A 7,769-nucleotide genomic window follows, 5' to 3' on the forward strand; every position below is an offset into this window, starting at 1 on the left:
CGTCCAGTCCCCAGAATCCTTCCGAGCTTTTTCAATCCTCTACTGAGCTCTTTAAAGGTAGAGCACAAACCTTTTACAATAGCAACTGAGTATGCAAGAGTACCGTCCTCTATTTGTCTACTCAATCCTACCTACCACTGAATACTATAACCGAGTACTCAGCTTCTCTCTACCACTGATCAGTACTATAACCGAGTACTCAGCTTCACTCTTCTACCCTTTTACAAATGATACAAGAATTTTTCTCACTAAATGAAGAAAACTTTAGATGAATAAAATCACTCTAGACTTTTACACAATGATTGGAGTTTGGTGTAAGAGCTTGCTTTTTCTTTTCAGACAGTTGGATTCTCACTTTGTGAAGATTTTCTTTTTCTGTCTGTATGTTGTTGTATGTGTGGTTGATCCAAGTGATGATTTTGCCTTTTTATAGCAATCTTGTGGCTTCAATGATTTGAATTCCGACATAGCCGTTGTGGGAAAACGGTCTTCTTCGTCATCATGTGGTCAGCTTCCAGAGCTGCAGGCCAATCCTGTCTTCTGTTTCGGACAGGAGCCAGGTTTGTCTTCTTATGCCAGATTTGTCTTCATATGCCAGGTTTGTCTTCTAGCAAAAATCAGCTGGTCCATGCTCTTTCTCGAAACGGTCTTCTGGACAGATTTCCAAGGCTTCTGATTTGTTTTAGAAATTTGTCAGACCTTGTCTTGTAAGTTGATGGATCATTGATGTTGACCTGACGAATACTCAGCTTGACTTGGCGGCTTCGCCTTCAAGCGTTTCTGAAGAAGACATTTCTTTTCTTAAAGCTCAGTTGCGTTTTTACTCAGCTTCTGCTGTGTGACTTGCTTTTGTTGACTTTGTTTTGTCTTTCTTTTATAGGCTTTCAGTTCATGTTCTCGTTAGTAAACTTACTCAACATTGAACAAACACATTAGTATAATTAAATCAAAGCACTTAAATTTAATTGTTTAATCATGGGATTAACTTAAATAATTTTGTCAGATCAAAATCATGTGGAAAGGTGTTTCAAAAAAACTCCTCCATTTTGATGTTGGCAAAATTATTGAGTGAGGAACTCAGTGTTGGGCTCCCTCATGATAGTTGACCTTTTCTATTCTTCTGAAAATACTCCCCCGTAAGGGTTGGATCTACTGACTTAGTTCAAATCTAAACTTTCTAAGATCTAATCGAGTGAAACTAAGGCTTGAATCCACTGAATTAGTTCAATTCTAAACCTTCTAAGATTTAATCGAAATGAGTCTAAGGTCAGTTTCAGAAGTAGGTCAATACTTGGAACATTTAGTCATTACTCAGTTTTGATACTTAGTTAAGTTTAGGTATTAGAGTTGAGAGTTGAGGTATACTGAGTATATCTTACTTGTTTAATATCTATGTTCACAAGTTTTAATTGATTGTTGTTCAATGGGTAGTCATATGAGAAAGGTCAGCACATAGACAACACAGCATATACGCATCACATATATAAGGACAGTTTGTAGAATAGATGCTTGTGTTATAGATAGTCAGCTTAACAAAGAAACATGCCAGATACAAAATACAAGTTTCAAGCTAAGTATAGTTCTAGTTCTATTTCTTGATATTGGCTTGAACTTGGTTAGCTTTGGCTTTGGGCTTCGCTGTTCTTTGTTGCTGAGTTTGGTTGCCCGGGACAGCAAAAGTTGAGCCAGGAGGCTTCTGCTGAGTTTGACATTGAGTTCCATCAGCTGGCTGGTCTTTCTCCCCCGTTTTGCCAGCATCACCAGGTTGAGGGGCAGAAGCATAGAATTGACCCCTCTATACAGCACGAGTTAAGATAGTTGAAAATTGTTGCATTTGACTCGTACTTTCTTTAAGACTCGTAAAGACCTGGACGCCATCTGCCATACTTGATGCGGGGATCTTAATATGAGCACTGAGCATACTGAGTAAATACTCAAGTGACTTCCCAATCCAAGTAATGGAGTCGGTCATCCTTGCATATGATTGATAGTACATGCGGAGCATCGAGGCATCGTACGTATGACGCTGAGCGCTGATGTGCCGAACGTGTTGAAGAGTTGATCAGGTGCAGTGCAGAATGTCATTGGTCTTTACTTAGTCAGTGTCCATTTCTTCTTTGCTCAGGTTGAGTAGGCGTATAGCCTCACCAATTTGTTCTATGGAGCATTGAGAAGTGGAGGAGATAAGTTCACGAGCTCCAGTTAGCTCAGCAGTCAGCTGGGTGAAATGCTGAGTGACTTCAGCAGAAGTTGCCGATGATGAGTTCACAGCAGATAGGGCATTGATTTTCCCTTCAATTGAGTCCATGTGGTGAACCATCATAAGCTGAAGATCTGCCAGCTTGACCATAAACTCTTGCTTGGGCTGCTGAGAGACCAAAGAAGTCATAACACTCATCAGCTTTCGGTCAAGAGTTGCGTGATGGAGAAAAAGTTTAGTAGACTCAGCAGGAGCAGACCTAGCAGTAGCGGCTTGAGACTGGGTGATCTCTTGGATAAGCGCATGAGCTGAATGGATGATTCTACGGCCTGACTCAAAGGCATCTAAAAAGTTGTAGAGATCATCTTCAACATGAATTTGTGAAGTCTCAGGAGCCGTTTTCTGGTTAGCAGCAGCTGATGGAGAATTTTGATGCTTCCCATAAGTAGAGGTGCCAGATTGACCAGGAGATGCACTTTTATTATTGAGGCCAACAGCAGGAGCCGACTGGCTTATTAACTGCTCAGTAGAAGATGGAAGTGATTGATCAGCAGAATTATTAACCTGCCCAGTGTCAGCCTAGAGTTGAGTTGAAACTTGAGGTTGAGGCAACGCAGAACTGTCTTTAGCAGGAGGATTTTCCTTTGCTAACTCGGTGTGTTGAGCAGCTGGAACTTCGAGCACTTGCTCATTTGAAGGTGGAGCAGCGGTGTCGGCAGAAACTTGACCCTTAGGAGCTTTTGGGTTGGCTTGTTCCTCAGTCTGAGAAATAGAGGCTTGCTTTTCCTTCACTTGACTTAAGGTGGGCTCGGTGATAGTAGTGAAGAAATTGAATTCAAGCCCAGTTAGGTCAGTGATGGGGTCCCTTAGTGGAGCATCATCCAAGAGGTCTATGAAGTTAGGCTTCTGTGCCTTCCGCTTGAATCGTTTTTCAGTACTTCCCTTGTTATTTTTGGTTGGAGGAGAAGGGACAGCAGAAGTAGGTTCTGGGGACTCAGGAGAAGAGTTGAGTCCGAAATCATCATAAAGGTCTTCCACAACCTTGTCCTTCACTGGTGACTCAGCTCTTTGCTCAGCAGCAGCTGTGTTACTAGGCTCAGCAGAATGTATCTTGTCAGCTCTAGCATGTTCTTCATTACAACCTTGTTCTTCCTCTTGTTCACAAGGTGTCTTTTCTAGGTCAATCTCTTGAGCTCGTAGGAAGTGAGAATCCTTGGTGATGACAAAGTCTAGGGGCAGCTTCCAAAGGTGTCATCCTAGAGGTCTTCTTCCTCTTTAGGGGTTGCTCAAGAGTCTCCTCACTTTCTTCCTCAAGGTCAGCTCTCTTCTTCTTTTTCTTAGCTGACTCTGGTTCCTCTTGAGCTGGCTCAGCAGGAGCAGCTTTCTTCTCCCTTACCGCCAGCCTGATCTTCTTCACAGTTCGATTAATATCTTTGGCTGTCGATGTTGAGGATGGGTCAGCTTTCCTCTTTCTTTCCTTCTTGGTTCGCTCAGCAGGTGCTTCTTCAACCACAACTCCCTTTCCTTTCTGAGGTAACTCATCATGTGCTTCTTCAACCAAGGTTTCCTTACCTTTCTTAGGTTTGATAGGAAGGCTGTGAGCTAAGCCGAACAGGATTGCTGAGATGATCTCAGTGCCCTCTACGTCGATTTCTCCTTTTAAGCTGACCTGGTGATCCTGAAGTATTCTGGTGATGAGAGAACCCATCCTGAGGATCCCGGTGCTGCGTTGAAAAGCCCCAATGAGAAAGACGGACATGTTGAGCGGCTTGTAGTTCAGCATGTGCCAGATGAAGCACTGCTCAAAGTTTGAGGCAGAGGAGGTGGCGTTGACCTTAGGGAAGAGATAGTTGGTCAGGATGTAATGTGCCTATCTTTGAGGCTGAGCCAAGTTGGTAATAGAGATTTCACCTTTGTGGTTTTTGGGTTTACAAAACTCGGCTTTGTACTCAACCCGTTTATAGTCATTTGTGCATCGCAGTTCTGCAACTTCTGCTTTAAGCTTTAGCAGGATAGCAAGGTAAGAGGGGGTGATGGTGATCTCCTTATTCTTAACCTTAGTGACCAGATAGTCATCGTCATCGTCAGTGACTTTTACGTTTGCTTAGAATTCCTTTACCAGTTGTGGGTAAGTTGTTCCGGGGAGAGAGAAGAGGGTGGTCCACCCATTCTTTGAAAATCCAATCGCAGAAGGGTTTTTCTTCTTCGATGAAGCTCCTGGAAAACCATCGAGAATGATAGACGTTTAGGCTTTTAATACTGCTGAAAACTGGAAAGAACTTCCTTTCCCTAGGTTTCTTCTTTTCCTTCTTCTTTTTCTTTGAAGGAGTTGTTTAGTCAGTTTGGGGGTTCTCACTGAGGATGCTGACCTCATCCATAGGTTGGTCAAACTGACCATGGGTTTGTTCTTGAGAATCAGAGGAAGTCTCTTGATATTCCTGCTCAGCTGGAGAGGGAGGATTAATGTCGGAGTGGTTGTCATCATATTGCTCAGCGGAGACGTTCTGGGAATCATTCGACATGGTGTTCTTGAGGAATTTTTGAGAGATGCACAGATTTAGGGATTTGAGAGAGAGAGAGAGATCGAGTGCGAAATTATCAAGCGTAAAGAGGGATTAGTGGGAAATCGTCCACTATTTATAGCCGGTGCGTGTTGATCTGATAGGTCAGAATGGCAGTTCGTTTTTGAATCAATCAACAGCATTTAATTCTGACATTAATGACACATTCGGCGCATGGTTTACTTACGTCATCCTAGGTGGCTACTTAAATACACGTGCAAGTATTGATTTTGCAAGTTATTTTACTCAACATCTAAGATATTAAACGTTTGAGGTTCTGAGTGTATGGTTTAGCATAGACGGGGTAATCAGCATGCATAGTAACTCAGCTTTAGCAATCACTCAAAGTACTTAGTAATTCAGCATATAGTGATTTTATAGCATTCATATTTACTCAGCATGTGATAATCACTCGGCATATTAAAATAACTCAACATTCAATTCACTTAGAAATTTATTGAAGAGGATTAGACATACCGATAGCTTCCCTTAGTATGTTGAACTGCTCACGAACCAACGGCTTCGTGAAGATATCTGCAAGCTGTTCATCTATTGGAACATAGGTCAGCTTGATCTCACCTTTGAGTACATGATCTCTTATGAAGTGATGCCATATGCTGACATGCTTCATTATGCTGTGTTGGATTGGATTCTTTGATAAGTCAATGGCACTTTTGTTGTCATATTTGACTTCTATTGGTTTCGTTTGAACTCCATAATCATCCAGTTGTTGCTTGATCCATAGGACTTGTGCAACACAGCTTCCAGTAGCAATGTACTCAGCTTTAATTGTTGACAGGGCAACTGACGACTGCTTCTTACTGAACCAAGACACTAGACAGCTTCCAAGGAAATGACATCCTCCTGAAGTACTTTTCGCTCAAGCTTGTCTCGTCCATAGTCAGCGTCAGTGTATCCAACGAGTGTGAAATCGTTTGTGTTAGGATACCATAAACCTGCATTCACTGAGCTTTGCAAATATCTAAAGATTCTTTTTACAGCTATGTAATGAGATTCCTTAGAGTCAGCTTGATATCTTGCACAATAACATATAGAGTACTGAATATCTGGCCTACTTGCCGTTAGATAGAGTAGAGAGCCAATCATACCTCGGTATAGTTTGTTGTCCACTGACTTTCTTTCTTCGTCAGCACAAAGCACAGTGTCAGTACCCATTGGGGTAGATATTGGCTTACAATTTTCCATATCAAATTTCTTCAATATCTCCTTGGCATACTTAGTCTGGCTAATGAAGATGTCATTCTTGCCTTGTTTGATTTGAAGTCCAAGGAAGAAGTTGAGTTCTCCCACCATTGACATCTCAAACTCAGTTTGCATCTGCTTGCTAAATTCCTTGCACATTGACTCATTAGTAGCACCGAAAATAATATCATCAACATATATCTGTGCCAACAAGGTATCTTTACCCTTTTTCTTAATGAATAAGGTTGTGTCAACTTTTCCTCTGACATAGTTTTTGGTTAGCAGAAAGCTGGTCAGCCTTTCATACCAAGCACGCGGTGCTTGCTTTAGGCCGTACAAAGCCTTTTTGAGTTTATAAACATGGTTTGGGAACTTTGGATCCTCAAACCCCGGAGGCTGACTAACATAAACCTCTTCATTTATAACTCCATTAAGAAATGCACTTTTAACACCCATTTGGAACAATTTAAAATTCATAAAGCTAGCATATGCACACAATATTCTTATAGCTTCTAATCTAGCTACGGGTGCAAAGGTCTCACCATAGTCAATACCTTCATGCTGACTGTAACCTTGAGCTACAAGTCTAGCTTTGTTCCTGACTACGTTTCCTTGTTCATCTAGCTTATTACGGAATACCCATTTTGTTCCTACGGTCTTTTGATTATTTGGTTTAGGCACTAAATCCCATACTTCATTTCTCTTGAATTGATCAAGCTCCTCTTACATCACATTTATCCAGAATTCATCATTCTCAGCTTCTGAGAAGTTTCTTGGTTCAAGAACTGACACGAAGGCTACATTGCTGAGATATCTCATGAGTTGATTTCTGGTCATCAGGGTGTTCTCAGCGACAATAAGAATGCTACTTTCAGAGTGTCCTCTTGGAACCTTGATCTCCTTTGGTAGTGTAGTGTCTTCAGGGATAGGTGTTTCAACACTCTCTGCAGGATTATATTGGTCAGCAAAGATAATTTGAGGTTCGTTTTTACCTTTGGTCAGCCCTTAAGGTAGTGGCTCATTGGCTCCATTTTGGTCAGCGAAAGCTGAGCATAGCTCATTTTCGATCGGCTGACTTATCTTCCCTGCAAGGTCAGTTTCATCGAACTCCACATGTATAGACTCTTCTAAGACCTGAGTTCGTTGATTGAACACCCTATATGTTTTACTATTTGTTGAGTACCCTAAGAAGATAGCTTCATCAGCTTTTGAATCAAACTTAGCAAGGTTCTCTTTAGTATTCAGAATAAAACATTTGCAACCAAAGGCACGAAAATATCCAATGTTGTGTTTTCGTCCTTTCCAAAGTTCATAAGGGGATTTCTTAAGTATAGGTCTTACTAAAGCCCTACTGAGTATATAACAAGCTGTGTTGACAGCTTCACCCCAGAAATACTTTGGAAGCCTATTCTCACTCAGCATTGTCCTAGCTATTTCAACTAAGGTTCTGTTCTTCCTCTCAACTACCCCATTTTGTTGAGGAGTTCTAGGAGCAGAAAAATTGTGGTCAATGCCGCTGACTTCACAAAATTCATCAAATTGTTGATTTTTGAATTCTCCGCCATTATCACTTCGGATGTGAGCTAACTTTAGGTCTTTATCATTTTGCAAGTTTTCTTACCAATGTTGAGAACATCTCAAAAGCTTCATCCTTGCTACTCAGCAGGATGACCCAAGTGTACCGAGAAAAGTTATCTACAACGACCAGGGAAAATCTCTTTGTTGGAAATTAGGCTAAGGTATAGCAGTGGAAATATAAAAATTTTAACCTATTTCCATTTAACCACAAGATCCGTTAACCGTTA

The sequence above is a fragment of the Euphorbia lathyris genome, chromosome 2 (genome assembly GCF_963576675.1).
Source record: "Euphorbia lathyris chromosome 2, ddEupLath1.1, whole genome shotgun sequence".
NCBI lineage: Eukaryota > Viridiplantae > Streptophyta > Magnoliopsida > Malpighiales > Euphorbiaceae > Euphorbia > Euphorbia lathyris.